Genomic DNA, 15,002 nt, shown 5'->3' with positions numbered 1-15,002 from the left:
AATATTCTCTGGTTAAAAAATCAGGAAGGTGATTATCTTTACCCTTTTTATAAATAATCTGAAAATCAAACGGGGCTAAATGAGATTGCCACCGAGCAAACATTTGCTTAGAAACATCATGTTTAAAATCTTTGGTAAACATGTATTTAGCAGCCTTGCAATCGGTTTTGACAATAAAAGGCTTATTATATAAATCATCTTGAAATTTTAAAATACATTTAACAATAGCTAAGACTTCTTTAGCTATAGTAGCATAATTGGACTGAGCTTTATTCCATTTCCCGGAATAAAATCTAACAAGTAATTCTTGTTTAGTAGTAGGATCAATTTGCTTTAAAATCCCTCCATAACCTTTATCAGACGCATCTGTTTCAACAATTTTTTCCCAATACGGATTTGCAAGGGATAAACATGGTAGAGATGTAATCTTAGCCTTAATTTTTCTAACAGCATTAGTATGCTCATCAGTCCAGGGAACTGCATTTTTCTTTAATCTGTCATATAAGACAGCTGTGTCATCAGCAATATTTTTATAATAAGGAGAAATATAATTAAGACTTCCCAAAAATCTTTGTAACTGAGTTTTACCAGTAATCTCATCAGGAAATTTAGAGCCAAACTCAATGCTTCTGTTAATAGGAATAATACTACCTTTCTCAATATTATGACCAATAAATCTTACCTTGGTTTGAAAAAGCATCATTTTAGGCTTAGAGATTACTAAACCATTTCTAATAATAATTTTCTGGAAAATATTCAAATGCTTAAAATGCATCTCAACAGTTTTTGAAAATACTAAGATGTCATCAATATATACAATGATAAAATCAGTATAATCATTGAAAATTTCATTCATAATTTTTTGAAATTCAGAGGGGGCATTCTTTAAACCAAATGGCATAACATTCCATTCATATTGCCACATTAAAAGCGGTTTTATACCTGTCATCAGGATGAATCTGAATTTGCCAATATCCAGATTTTAAGTCAAATTTAGAAAATATAACAGAATCATATAATCTGTCTAAAAGATCCTTTTTATTAGGAATGGGGTATCTAATCCATTTTAAAACCTTATTTAAAGGTTTATAATTGATAACAAGTCTGGGGACTCCCCTTTCCTGCTCAGTATGCTTATTAACATAAAATGCAGTACATGACCACGGAGATTTAGAAGCTGTAATTAACTTCTTTTCTACTAAAGATGCTATCTCTTTTTGACACAGGGTCAAATACTCAGAATTCATTTGACAAGGTCTTGCCTTGCTCGGAATATTTCTCTCATCGAAGTCATCTTCATAAGGAAGAGTAACGACGTGTTTTTTTCTATCCCAAAAAGCAGAGGGATGATCACCACATATGGAAGAAGCAAAATTATTACTTAAAAGAGTAATTTTACCTTGTAGCTTTGGATTCTGCAACTTTTCATCAAGAGTTAGTATAGAAACTTCTTGTTTTAAAAAATTTAATTGTTTCTCCTTATACAGAAGATGGTCATAGACATGGTGTAAAATCTTTGTAATAGGTTTGGTAACAAACCTCAAAATAATAGGTTCATGCCTATATGTAGCAATAATCTTTTCTTTGTTAATAAAAGTAATAGGATAAATTTGATTAATAAAAGGGGTTCCCAATATAATTGGAGTAGTCAATCTGTCCTTGACTAGAAGAAAAGATGAAGAGATACATTTACCATCTATGCAAATATAGGCTTTTGGAATTTTGAACTCAATATTGAGCTTTTCTCCTCCTGCATGAGAAAGAGTATGAGAAGTTTTCTGAAAATAAGTAGTAGGTATCATACACTACTACAAATCCAGGCAACTACAACGCCCCTTTAACAACGATTATTCACGAAAATCACAATAGACGTTGTAGAATGTATGGCGCGAATTTTACTAAAATCAATTACAACGGGTATGGTTATAAAAACCGTTGTTATTAGTTTTAACAACGGGTCACACATGCACAACCGTTGTTAATAATTTGGCGCAAAATTGGCGCAAAGTTAGTGAAAAGTAATCACAACGGTTATTTTTGAAACCCGTTGTTAAACCTTATTTAACAACGGGTGTTTTTTACAACCGTTGTTAAAACTTATTTCACAACGGTTGTTGTTTAATAACCGTTGTCAATACCTTCAATACTATAAACCACACAAATGCAAGTCTGCTGCACCACAAAACACAACCCTTAATACACAAACACAAACACAAACACATCAGACAAACAAACACAAAACACATACACACTCTCTTTCTCTCTTTCTCTATTTCTCTCTTTCTCATCGTCGCTTTATCTTCTCGCCGTCACTGTGATTTCATCGTCAATTACGTTCTGTATTTATCAGGTAAATCTCGCCGTCACGTACTGTTAGTTTCATCGTCATTATTTTCTTTTTCTATTTATTTCTTTTGCATGTATGTGTTTTTATCGACCATTATGTTATTTGTTTAAGTATTGTTCGCATAATTAGTTACTAAAACAATGAAGAAGCAAGATGAAGAAGTAAGATAAACATAATTAATATATATATATATATATATATATATTTATAAATACATAAATTAAAAAAAAAAAATTACATATGTAAAAATGCAATTCTTATATTTTCATGGAGGATCTTATTGTGCTCTATCGTATCCGTCCTCTCCTCCTTGGCTATTTGGAGGTTCCATTCAGTAGTTGCTATATCGTCATATAGCTGCAACTGCTGCTGCTCCGTCAAGCCATTTTCTTTGGCGTGCTTCAGTGCGGATCGAGCTTCCGCAAGGTAGCTCCTGAAACTTTCCTCAATATGGAGGAACCGGCGGATGAAGTTGTTGTTGTTCTCGATCATGGTAAGAGTCTTTAGGATGAAATCATTCATTTTCTTAGAGTTTTTGAGTTTGATTTGAAAGATTAAGTAGAGTTTGTTTTAACAGTTAGAGTTTGGAGATGAATATATGAGATAATGGAAATGTTAGTTGAGATATGCAATGTATTTATACTAAGCAATGTGTGGGTTGAGTTAATTGCTTTTTAATTAATATATATGTTAGGAAGTTGTGCCATAATAATCATCATCATATCTCTCAATAATGCTGCTTCAAATCCTATTACTAACCCTTCTCATTCCATATTATCCGTTCATATGTACAGTGATGTCAGTAATAATGCATGCATCGGAATTCTAACAGGCCGTAATTATGCATGCATCTAGTAATATTTAATTTTTAATTTTTTTATTTTTTAAGAACAAACAACAACGGTTATTGAGAAACAACCCGTTGTCTTTAGTTATAACAACGGTTTTGTATATTACAACCCGTTGTTATAACTTTCCCCCCAAAATTGAGTCACACTTTCCACAACGGGTTTTTATACATAAAACCGTTGTTAATATTTTTTGACAACGGTTTCGTTAAGTAAACCAACCGTTGTTAAAACCTTCTACAACGGACGCTTTAACAACGTCCGCTTGTTTATATAACAACGGTTTTTGACCGTTGTTATAGCCTGTATATGTAGTAGTGATACCTTCTTGAATTACGTTCAAGTCAGCTCCACTGTCTACAAGAGCAATAAGATCACTCTTGAAACAATCACCAATTTTTAAGCTGACTTTAATATACCATTTCTGGCTTATTACAGATTCAATATTCTGCAAAAATTTATTTCCCTTATCCAAAGCAACAACTTGTTTTTGTGGTTCCTCCTTGTTTTGAACCATTTCTCCAGATTGTATAAAACTTTGTTTCATCATTTCTGGAACATAATCATTCCCTGCTTCCTTAGTTTCATTGCCAATATCTTGCTGTTTCGCTTGTTCTTTCATAGCCTTAATTTCTTCCTTAAGGTTTTCCATTTCTATAAGAACATCCTTTAAAGAAGTTGGTTGACTTGTAGCCTTTCTTTGTTTTAAAAGCTTAAAAACCTCACTCATTGTGTAGGGTTCATTCTTATCTTGGTTTCCTAGCCAAGAAGCTTGAGTATCAGAACTACTAGGTTCTTTTCCCATAATATCAATCAACTTTGATCTTTCTTCCGGATCCTTAATACTTTGAAGGATCTTAACCCAATCTTGAGCTTCAATGACATTTATTCTGTTATCTTCAAATTGAGATACTAAATTGTAGAAATCATTTTCCTCCTTTATACAAGGTTTATTATTAGAACAGGGTTCACATTCTGAACTAGAAGATTCAGATGATTCAGATAAATAGGAATCATTATCCATAATTTTAATTCCTTCATCAGAACTGGAATCAGAAGTTTCTAATTCATTATCTGAAACCAATAAAATCTTGTACAACTTATCCTTAAGGCTATCATCAATATCCAGACTAGAAATCTTATTCTTAGTCCAACAATTTCTCGCAATATGACCAACTTTATTACATTTACAACAAACCATAGGTTTTTCATACTTCTGGGCCTTCTTATTAAACTTCCTTAAGGCTTTTCTTTCAGCCTTTTTCTCATATTTTGCCTTTGAAAACCTTTTCCTTCTTTTTTTATAATAAGGTTTTTCCTCAAAGTTTCTACTAGAGCTTTGCTTATACTTTTTCTTCTTAGGATGATTAGGAACATCCATTCCAAACTGGTTGCAGAATTCACCTAATTGATTCTTTTCTAATAGATTCTGCCTCTTTAATTGCTGATTCAGCTTAAGCTCATTGCAAAGGTTTAAACCTTCTTGAATACAAGTTCCTATGATACCACCATATGTATAGTTATCATAAGGAATAGATGTATACCCATTTCTAAGGTTATTCCTAACCCTCTCAGCAAAAAGATAAGGTAAACCATCCACAAATTTAGATTTCCAGTGTTCACTGGAGGCTTCTGGTAATTCCATAACCCTACTAAGGAAAGTATCCTTATACCACCTAAAATCTGTAAGAGTTTTACATCTTAAATTCTGTAATAAGGTTCTAATATTCTCATTGTTATCAGAATATCTCCCTGTAAAATGTTCAACTATGTTGACTACAAGGGTATACACCGCATTTTCCTTCTGTGAACCATCAGGCATATCAATCTTAGTATTAATGATCATAGTCCTGGCTTCCTGAGACAAAAAATTATCCCACCATCCTTTTAATTGGCCAGTAAATCCTGCAGTAATCATCTTAGTAACATTAACATCACTATTACCAGCACTCTTACATATAGTGCCATACATCATAATTCTGTGGATCTGATTATAAATCTGTTTATCTGTAAAACCATCTATGTTCCATTCATAGATGCATTTCCCACTATAACTATTATTCAAATGGTATTCTTGTTCCTCATGAAGAACATCTATAGGCGAAGGCCTATTGTAATAGAATAACCTTTGAGTAGGTTTATCTGCCCACCTTTTATCCATTCTATTTAATTCATCTTTCATAACCTGTCTACGGTTACTCTCATTATCCGAAAGACTCTTCACAAAACCATTATTAAGAGTCTTTAAAGATAACTTTTCAAATTTTTCTCTAAGCTTCAACTCAACTTGTTTGCTTATATCTTCTTGCTCTTTAAAAGCTTTCTCCCAATTCACAGGAGCCTTTGTTATAAAATCTTTTACATCATACGGACTTTGTATGCTTACCTTTGAAGGTCCTAGTCTAGAGGTACTTGGAATATTTTGAGGAATTACTCCTAAATTTCCAACTTTATCCCGTAAAGCAGTCACAACTTTTTCAATACTATCAACTTTTTCCTGCAAAGAACTTAAATGTTCTCCCACAATATGTAGGATGAAATTAGCATAATTCTGTTGTTCAATCAACCCATTCAACTGTGTAGCCTTTAAAGCTGTAGTATTATCAGCTGGCTGATAACTACTGGCTATAGCAGTAAACTTATAATTTCCTAAATGAAATCCTTCTAATGGAGGATAAACTCTCTTAACAGATCTGTTGTCTGCCAAATTATATTGTCTTTCCATAACAGACAAATTTGGTCCTACATAAGTAGAGAAAAACCATGGAGCAAAGAAGATAATTTCATTTCTTTGCGCACATTCTTTATAAAACCTATCTTGAAGCTTAACCTTCTGCTCATTAGTAAACTTTTCAGGAACCAAGTTCTAAACTTTTCCCACTTATATAACTTGAATTCTTCCTTAATAAGATATCGAGCTTTGCTTCCAAAGCTAAAATCTATCTTTCCTTTTCTATCCATTAAGACAGTTAAAACTAGCTTGAGACAAGGTCTCATAATGAGGTTCATTAATTTGTCCTCTGAGAATGTTTTCATTACATCTTTCTAAATTCTTTATTCTTATATCTTGCAAATTATCATCTTCCTCTATCTGAGAAGTAGAGGCCCTAAAAGGAGCAGATCTATTCAACTCATAATCTAAAGGAGAAATAAAAGATCTAACTCAACTAGATCTAGATAGTCTAGAAGACTTATCTCTTAAAAAGTTTGTTTGGTTTTTAAAAATCAAATCTACAGACCCATCACATGTCTGTAAAACATCTAAAAGATTTGTATCCACCTTAAATTGTGGTTTCATAGCTCTTTCTATCTTCCAACTTTCAGGGAATTCAATTTCTTCCCACTTAATTTTCCTTCTTGTCGTAATATCCGACTTATGAAAATTAGTTTCTATAACTATGGTCTCATTCAAAGGCTTATCAGCTATTCTACAATGAGGGTTCATAGTATATAAAGGCTTATAATAAATCCTGTAACATATATAGATGACTTCTGATCCTGGAGCATAATTATAGCCATGAGTTTTAATATTTAAAGTCAAAGCATCCAGAATATTATTATCAGATAACGAAAGAGTTAAATTCGGATAAACATCACAATAAACTGGTCCATGTGCCAGACTAGATTTTATAATTCCCATAATAGACTTTTTCCAATCTAAATTTCTTCCATCCCTTAAGGCTGCAACAAAACTTTCAGGCAGTCCTTCTAAGGTCAATGGTTTAAAAGCAATTTGTACCAAACCTACATGAATAAACTTATAGTCCTTTGTCCTGTAAGGATCAAGATCTCTATTATTTAAAAGTTGTAAAAACATTTCTTCATTATGCAGAGATACAGACTCTTCAGTAGTCTTAACTACTTGCTTTAATCCTAAAGATTCAAAAAATCCCAACTTATAAATGGTTTTAACTTCCACTTCTGGAATAGTCCACTTATTAAGCAGATCTAGGTCTCTAGGTAGATCAACCTCATAACTAAGATCATTCTTGATAGTATTCTTACTACCAAAAACATACTTCATAAGACTCATGATTAAAAGAGGTAGTACACTATAACTAACCAAACTTAGTAATTATCTTTAACTACCATGGCTCTGATACCAAAGAGGGGAGCTCTTAAACCCGGCCAGGGAGACAGCGGTTTTACAATACTTAAAGGTTAATATGGTTGCAAGCTCAATGACCACTCCAAACACCCAAAACGCCAATCCCAGGCAAACACGGGCAAACAGGACGATCCTAGCTAAAAGTTGACATCACAACAAGCAAGCAATTTAATCATGTGAACATATTAGATTAAGCATGAATCAATCCTATGTTGGTTTCCCCTAATTACCCACTAATCCTAGCTAAAAGACTACTCACTCATTATCATGGGAAACATGTCATTAATGGTGTCAATCATCACAACAAGTATAAGCATGATAATAGAATGAAGAAATGAACAATAAAGAGTAAAGAGTAAAGGAATTATACCAAACTTGAGATTATCCAAATAATAAAGCAAAGAATAATAGAAGAAACTTGATTGATTGATGAAGGGTTGTCACTCTCCCAATAAACCAAATAATCTTCAATTACCCAATAATAACATACTTGAACAATAATTAAGGAAAGATTAATGTGTAATTTGTGGAAAGATTAAAGAGTAATTTATCCTAATCTACTCCTAATCTAATTTAAGGAAGGATTTGTTCTCGCTAAGAGATCCCGCTTTTGATTATTACAAATGGGGTATTTATAGTAGGGATTCATTAGATAAACTAAGGCTAAATTAGTAATTACACTTTTGAGTTTAGAGCAGGGAAACGCTAGTCTTTTTGGAAGGATGGACATCTTTCTTGAAGCTTGAAGAAACGAAATTTGCTGTAAGGGAATCCGGGCGTCCAAGGAGGAAGACGGGCGGATTGTTGATGTGGTGCACGGGCGTCTTCGTGGGAATCCGCTCGGATTCTTTGGAGGAATCCGGGCGTCTTTGTTGCTGGGACGCATGGGTTGTCACTGCAGGACGGGCGTCTTGTGGGTAAGTCGCTCGTCTTCTGTGACAGAACCCTATTTCTTCACTTCCTTTTTATTCTTGTAGAATTGGTCTTTGGTTCTTGCTTCCTCTTCATACTAGTCCATCAAATATCGTGAAATAGCTTCCGAATACGCACGAAAGACGGGAATTCCCGTCTTATTATCTTCTTTCCTACAAAACATATGAAATGCGATAGAAAAGCAAATAGGAAGGTTTTGACGGATAAAATGGCCATAGAATGTTATAATAGTATGTAAAATAGGCTCAATTAGGGGACCAAATGTGCTCAAATAATGGTCACATCAGCCATGCAAAATCAAATATATAACATGTTTAAATAAGTTTATAATAATATTGCTCAATTGTTTCCATCATGTTTGCATTGTTACGTTTAATCTTTGATTATCGGCCGTAGTCGTAGATTAAATTTGTTCATTCGTTCTAAAGTCGAGAGGCATGGAATTGAATTAGACTAAGCATGTATGGTAGGAAGACCTAGTCATGGACGAGAGTTTTTCTAGGACCCGGTCTATGGTTGATACTAATGCCGTAAGGTGGGTATCTCTAAGCCTAAACAATTGACAAAATTATTAGTACCAAATTTATCATGTTCATATGTTTACCTTTTCATGAGTGACCCGAACCCTTTAGACTCTCTTTTATTATAATATTTACATCGTAATTTTTATTAATCATCAACCAAACAAACCAAACCCAAATCGTAGTCGACCTTGATAAAAATCTACCCATAGCAATTCACGACGTAATTCCCATTTCCTTGCGTTCGACCCCTGTTACTACATTAATTTGTGTCTAGGGAATTTATCTTTGCATAGGTACGCGATAAGCCTATCACTACTTGAGCCTAGTTGAGCAAATGGAGCTGCGCAGGAGCCTAGCTTGCCTTTGTTTAGGAGAGATCCTATTGGGGTTGGATAGCAGGAAAGCCAACCGTGACCTTCCTTATTTGGGAAGTCCCATCATATTGCAGGAAAAAAAATACAACTCTTTTTTTTTTGGTTTTTTTTTGTTCGAGACTAATACCTGCTTTTTGGTAGGTTTGGCTTATGGAGCGCTTGCGGCTGATCGAGCCCCCAGTTAATGTTCCTGCTTATCTTGCTCGCTCAATTGCAATGAGGACTCGGCTCTACATTGTGGACTTTACTCGGGTTTGAAACTACTGGGAGAACAAGTTGAAGAACGAGGATGGTCCCTTGATTAGATGGATTGTACCATGGTGGTGTCTCAAGTCTGTTACTGGAGTGTCGTCTTTGGATCCTACTCGATCAGTTCGTATTCTTGGCTTGGAATTTATGATATGCATCTTCCCCGAGAGACTGATGAGGCAAGTTGGGTTGAAGCAGATGATTCCTAAGCTTGATACTGTTCCTCAGACTGCTGTGGCACTTAGTACTGAGAGCCGAAGAGAGTGGGCCATCAAGTGGGCTCAAAGAAACATGTGGTTCCTAAACTCTTCTGTTAGTGCATTATGGGTATCAGACTCCTACTTGCAGTGGAGGAAGGCTACTACTCCAGAGGAGCACGAGAGGATAAGGAAGCGCGAGCCTGTTGACTACAAGGTTCGTGACGTACAGAAGGAGAAAGAGAAACACTTGACCGAGGGAGAGGAAGAAGCCGGATTTCGAGTTGTTCATCCATCGAAGAAACCAAAGACCTCTCCTGTCGTTGAAAAGGTGGTTGATAAGAATGGTAAGGCTAGACCATGAGAGAGACCATTAGTGATTAGGTCTGAGATAGCACAGGAGTGCCCGACTCGTGGTCGAGACAAGAAATATGACAAGAATGACAAAGGCAAAGGAAAGATGGAAGAATAGCCTAAGTCTTATTATTATTATTATTTATTATTATTATTATTTATAATAATGGTGAGGTTTTTAGAATCCTAGCCTATTTATTTTAGCATTTATTTTATTAGGCATACTATTATTAAAATGGAAGGAAATGAATAAAAGGTTTATTGGTAATGAAACTGTTGTGATTTTCTTTTATTATTCTTGTCGAATTCCAAATGCATATACAAATGTCCTTCTATTTACATTTAAAATAAATAATGGGTTGTATCCTGTGAAGGATTGCCTACGTATTCATTTTAAAAATGAAATCAAACCCTTGCGCGTAGTTCAAGTAAATGTAAAAGAATAATTGTTCTAAGCAAGAGCTTGTAATGAACTAGAAAATAAGCATGAGCTTTTACTTACTCCTAAAGTACAATTCAGTTCATTTAATGATATGAGGATGGCGAATTGTCAAAATGCAAGAGAAAGGTGACATAAGCTTCACTTCAGCTGGCCAGGGGCCGTTTTTATTCCGTGCCACAGGAGCAACACGTGAGGTTACACGAGGCGCGTTTTTTTGTTCCTAATCTAGTCATAGTAATGTTTCAATTGGTCGAGTTCGTTGGGTTAGCAAATTCATTCCCGTCTAGGTATGTGATTCTAACCGCACCCCCCGGGAGTACGGACTTGACCAAAAATGGTCCAGCCCAATTGGGTTTGAATTTTCCCCATGAATCGACAGGTAAAAGAGCTCTGACTGATTTGAGGACTAAGTCTCCTTCTTTGACGTTCCTTGGCTTAACCCTTTTGTTGAAGGCTCGTTTGATACGTGCCTAATATGTTTGCACATTGTGTAATGGGCGTAATCTTCGTTCATCCAGAAGGATGAGTTCTTCGTTTATATCTCTCTTCCAATCGGCTTCTGGGATTTGACTTTCGAGTAGGATACGCAAGGATGGTATTTCTAGCTCGACTGGTTGTACGGCTTCCATGCCGTAGGTAAAATAGAAAGGGGTGGCCCCAGTGGGCGTCCTAACAGACGTGCGATATCCCCATAAGGCAAATGGTATCTTGCTTGTTCTATAGTTGTCAATCTTTTTCTTGAGAATTGTGACAACGTTTTTGTTTGCTGCCTCTACTACGCCATTAGTTTATGGTCTATACGGCGATGAGTGGTGGTGTTTGATCTTGTACTTGGCTAGAAGTTGCTCAGTCTCAGCCTGTAAATGTGACCCATTGTCACTGATGATCTCATGTGGGCAACCGTATCGACATGTAGTATTGTTTTGTATGAATTTTGCCACGTTCTTGGCTGTGAGACTGGTGTAGGAAGCCGCTTCCACCCATTTGGTGAAATAGTCGATTGCCACCAGAATGAAACAATGACCTCCTATTCCGGCTGGAGTGATCTTTCCGATGATGTCAATTCCCCTAGAAGAAAATGGCCAAAGAGATGTCATGGTATAGAGTAATGAGGGAGGGACATGTTGCACATTCCCGAAGATTTGGCAGTTGTGACAATATCTGACATATTTGATATAATTGGATTCCATTGTGGTCCAATAATACCCCAAACGCGTGATTTTCTTTGCCATCATTGGTCCACTCATGTGAGGGCCGCATTCTCCATCATAGGCTTCCTCCATCACTTTCGGTGCCTGTGAATGATCAAGGCAATGCAGGATTACACCAAGAGGTGTTGTTTTGTACAATTCTCCTTGCATGAGGACGTATTGGGAGGCTAGTAAGCGTATAACGCATTGTCCCCTCTTGTCCATGTCCGGTCGATAGGTGCCGTTTAGTTTGAAGTTCAGGATCGCTTGGAACCAAGGTTCCTCTGGGTTTTCTTCTTCATCTGTGATTTGGTGCACATAATCCGATTCTGAACGTCGTTCGATGCATAAAGGCATTTCTACCATATTATTCGGCATATTAATCAAAGATGCAAGTTTTGCAAGAGCATCTGCAAATTGATTCTCTTCTCGAGGTAGGTGTAGGTAGGTTACTTGATCGAAGAATTGGGCAACTTGGTCTATTCTGGATTGATATGGTGCTAAGCTTTCACTCCGAATTTTCCAAAATCCCGTAATTTGGTTGATTATCAATGATGAATCTCCATATACGCGAAGATTCTTGATGCCTAAACCTACTGCTGCTGGTAGCCCAATGAGACAAGCTTTATATTCTGCAGCGTTATTTGTCACCTCGAAGTCGAGTTTGATAGAGAGTGGTGTATGCTCACCTTCAGGAGAAATGAGCAACACTCCTATTTTAAATCCTCTTAAATTCGATGCTCCATCAAAATAAAGGTCCCAGGAGTCTATATCGGTTTGGAGTATATCCTCATCCGGAAACGACGAGGTGTCTATTATTTGTGCATCATTGATGGGATTTTCTGCGAAGAATTCAGCAACGGCGCATCCTTTTATAACTTTCATAGGTACATACTTGAGATCGAACTCTGAGAGCATCAAAGTCCATCTTGCTAGGCGTCCATTGAGAACGGTTTTTTCGAAGAGGTATTTGACAGGATCCATTTTGGAGTATATTTTGACGGAGTAGCTAAGGATATAATGGCGTAGCTTCTTCGTTGCCCACACAAGAGCGAGGCATGTCTTCTCGAGTGGTGTGTATTTTCACTCATACTCCAAGAACTTCTTGCTAAGGTAGTAGATAACTCTTTCATATTTTTCTACAGTTTGGGCCAGCATGGCACCCATGGCTGTTTCAGATACTGTGAGATATAAACTAAGAGGTTGATCTCGTTGGGGTGGCATGAGCACTGGTGGTTTGGCTAGTATCTCCTTAATTCGTTCAAATGCCTTCTGACAATCATCATCCCACATGGTGTGATATGTTTTCTTTACCTTTTGGAAGATAGGTACACAGATCATGGTGAGTTTTGATATGAATTGACTTATATATTGCACCTTGCCTAAAAATCCTCTAACTTCTTTCTCTGTTTGAGGTTGCGGCATTTTGATTAGAGCTTTGATCTTGGATGGGTCTATTTCTATTCCTCGTTGGCTAACAACATATCCCAGGAGCTTGCCAGATGTTACTCTAAATTCACATTTCCGAGGATTGAGCCTCATGTTGTACTTTTGTAGTCTTGAGAAGAATTTGCGAAGGTTCGCAATGTGCCCCTTTCTATCCTTGGAATTGACAATCATATCATCTACGTATACCTCAACTTATTTATGCATCATGTCATGTAATAATGTAGTTACGGTGCGTTGATATGTAGCTCCGGCATTGATTAACCCAAACGGTATAACCGTGTAGCAGTAGGTATCCCATTGAGTGACGAAGGCGGTCTTGTGCATATCCTCCTCGGCCATCTTGATCTGGTTATACCCCGCGTATCCATCCATGAAGGATAACAACGTGTGATCTGCTGTATTAACCACCAATATGTCGATATGTGATAGAGGAAAGTCATCCTTGGGACTTGCTTTGTTTAAGTCTCTGAAATCAACACAAACACGGATTCTCTCATCCTTTTTGGGTACGGGTACTATGTTGGCTACGCAGTTTGAGTACTCGGAAACTTTGATGAATCCGACTTTGAATTGCTTATCGACTTCTTCTTTGATCTTAAGAGCCCATTCTGTCCTCATTCGACGAAGCTTCTGTTTTACGGGTTTGAATCCCGGTTTGATTGGGATTCTATGCTCTGCGATATCCCTGTCGATCCCTGTCATGTCTTTGTAGGACCAAGCAAAGATGTCTTTGAACTCGTGTAGGAGGTCTATAAAACTGGCCCTTTCAATAGAGCTCAAGGTCGTCCCTATCCTAAGTTCTTGGGGTTCTAGTTCGGTTCCTACGTTGATGGGTTCAGTGTTTTCTATTACTGGTCCCTCTTCCCCCTCTTGCAGTATTTCTTTGGCTATATAGGGAGGTATTTCGATTAAGTTTGGGTCTGGATCATCCTCATTATCATCGTAAACAAAATTGCATTCAGAATAACACAAAGAGTAAGCAGAACCTGATTTATTCATATTAAAATTTGAGAAAAGTTGAAACAAAGAAGCCATCTCTTCAGTAGTCAGTGGCGGTAAAGGGACAGCTATTGGGACATTTCCCGAACTACTATTACTACTTGACGCTAAGCTGTAGACACCTCGTTTCTGCACCTCCCGCAAACCACCCGGTGATGATTGGGCCGCATGTTTGATTCGCGGAACGATTTGTGACAGTTCGTAAGATTATCGTCAAGTGTTTGCTCAAAAATAAATGTCGACCTCTTAGTTGTCATCTACGTCCTGATACGGTCGTTTTGGCAGTAATTAGAGTACATTCGAGTCCGGGTCAAAAACCGTCTCCATTTTCTGATAGCTGTTAAATCCCGAGTCAGAATGTTCTGGAATGTTCCGGATATTTCTATTCCATATTTTATAAATTTTATCTTTTGGCAAATAATATCCCGTAATATTCAAAAGATAACCGAATTATTTCCGTCCTACCATAACTCAAACGCGGAAATCTTTCTTCAAATAGAGGAAACCCTCCTGGGAACAGACGCAAGTCTTTGCGCCTCTTCCAAGAGACGCAGGGGCTGCTGCGCCTCTTCCCAGGCCCTTCTTTGCATGATTTACGTATCTTTTTTATATCTTTCCGAGATTCACTTCCAAAGAGTCTCCGAAACCCTATTCCTTCACGTGATTAGTATAAATAGGAGCTTTCGTTCCTCATATTTCTCACGCGAGTGTCCGCCCTTCTCTTCTCCCTTTGCATTCTAGACTTTGTTCTTACTAATTGGCGCCTACGTGCTTGGACTTCCGACCACGTAAGCTCGGATCTTTCCGGGTACCAGCCTCTCCGTTGCATGACCGACCAATTTGACCAACTACACTCAATCAATCTAAATTAATCAATCGTTTTCCTCTTACGAGGGCACTCTCTTTGCATTCGCGTCGAGCATTCACTAGTTGATTTTCTTAGTTCATCTCGTTCCGTCAACATGTAAGTCTGAGGGTGTATATTCCT

Source organism: Silene latifolia, chromosome 2 (assembly GCF_048544455.1).
Source record: "Silene latifolia isolate original U9 population chromosome 2, ASM4854445v1, whole genome shotgun sequence".
Taxonomy (NCBI): domain Eukaryota; kingdom Viridiplantae; phylum Streptophyta; class Magnoliopsida; order Caryophyllales; family Caryophyllaceae; genus Silene; species Silene latifolia.
Note: the sequence above shows the minus strand (reverse complement) of the source record.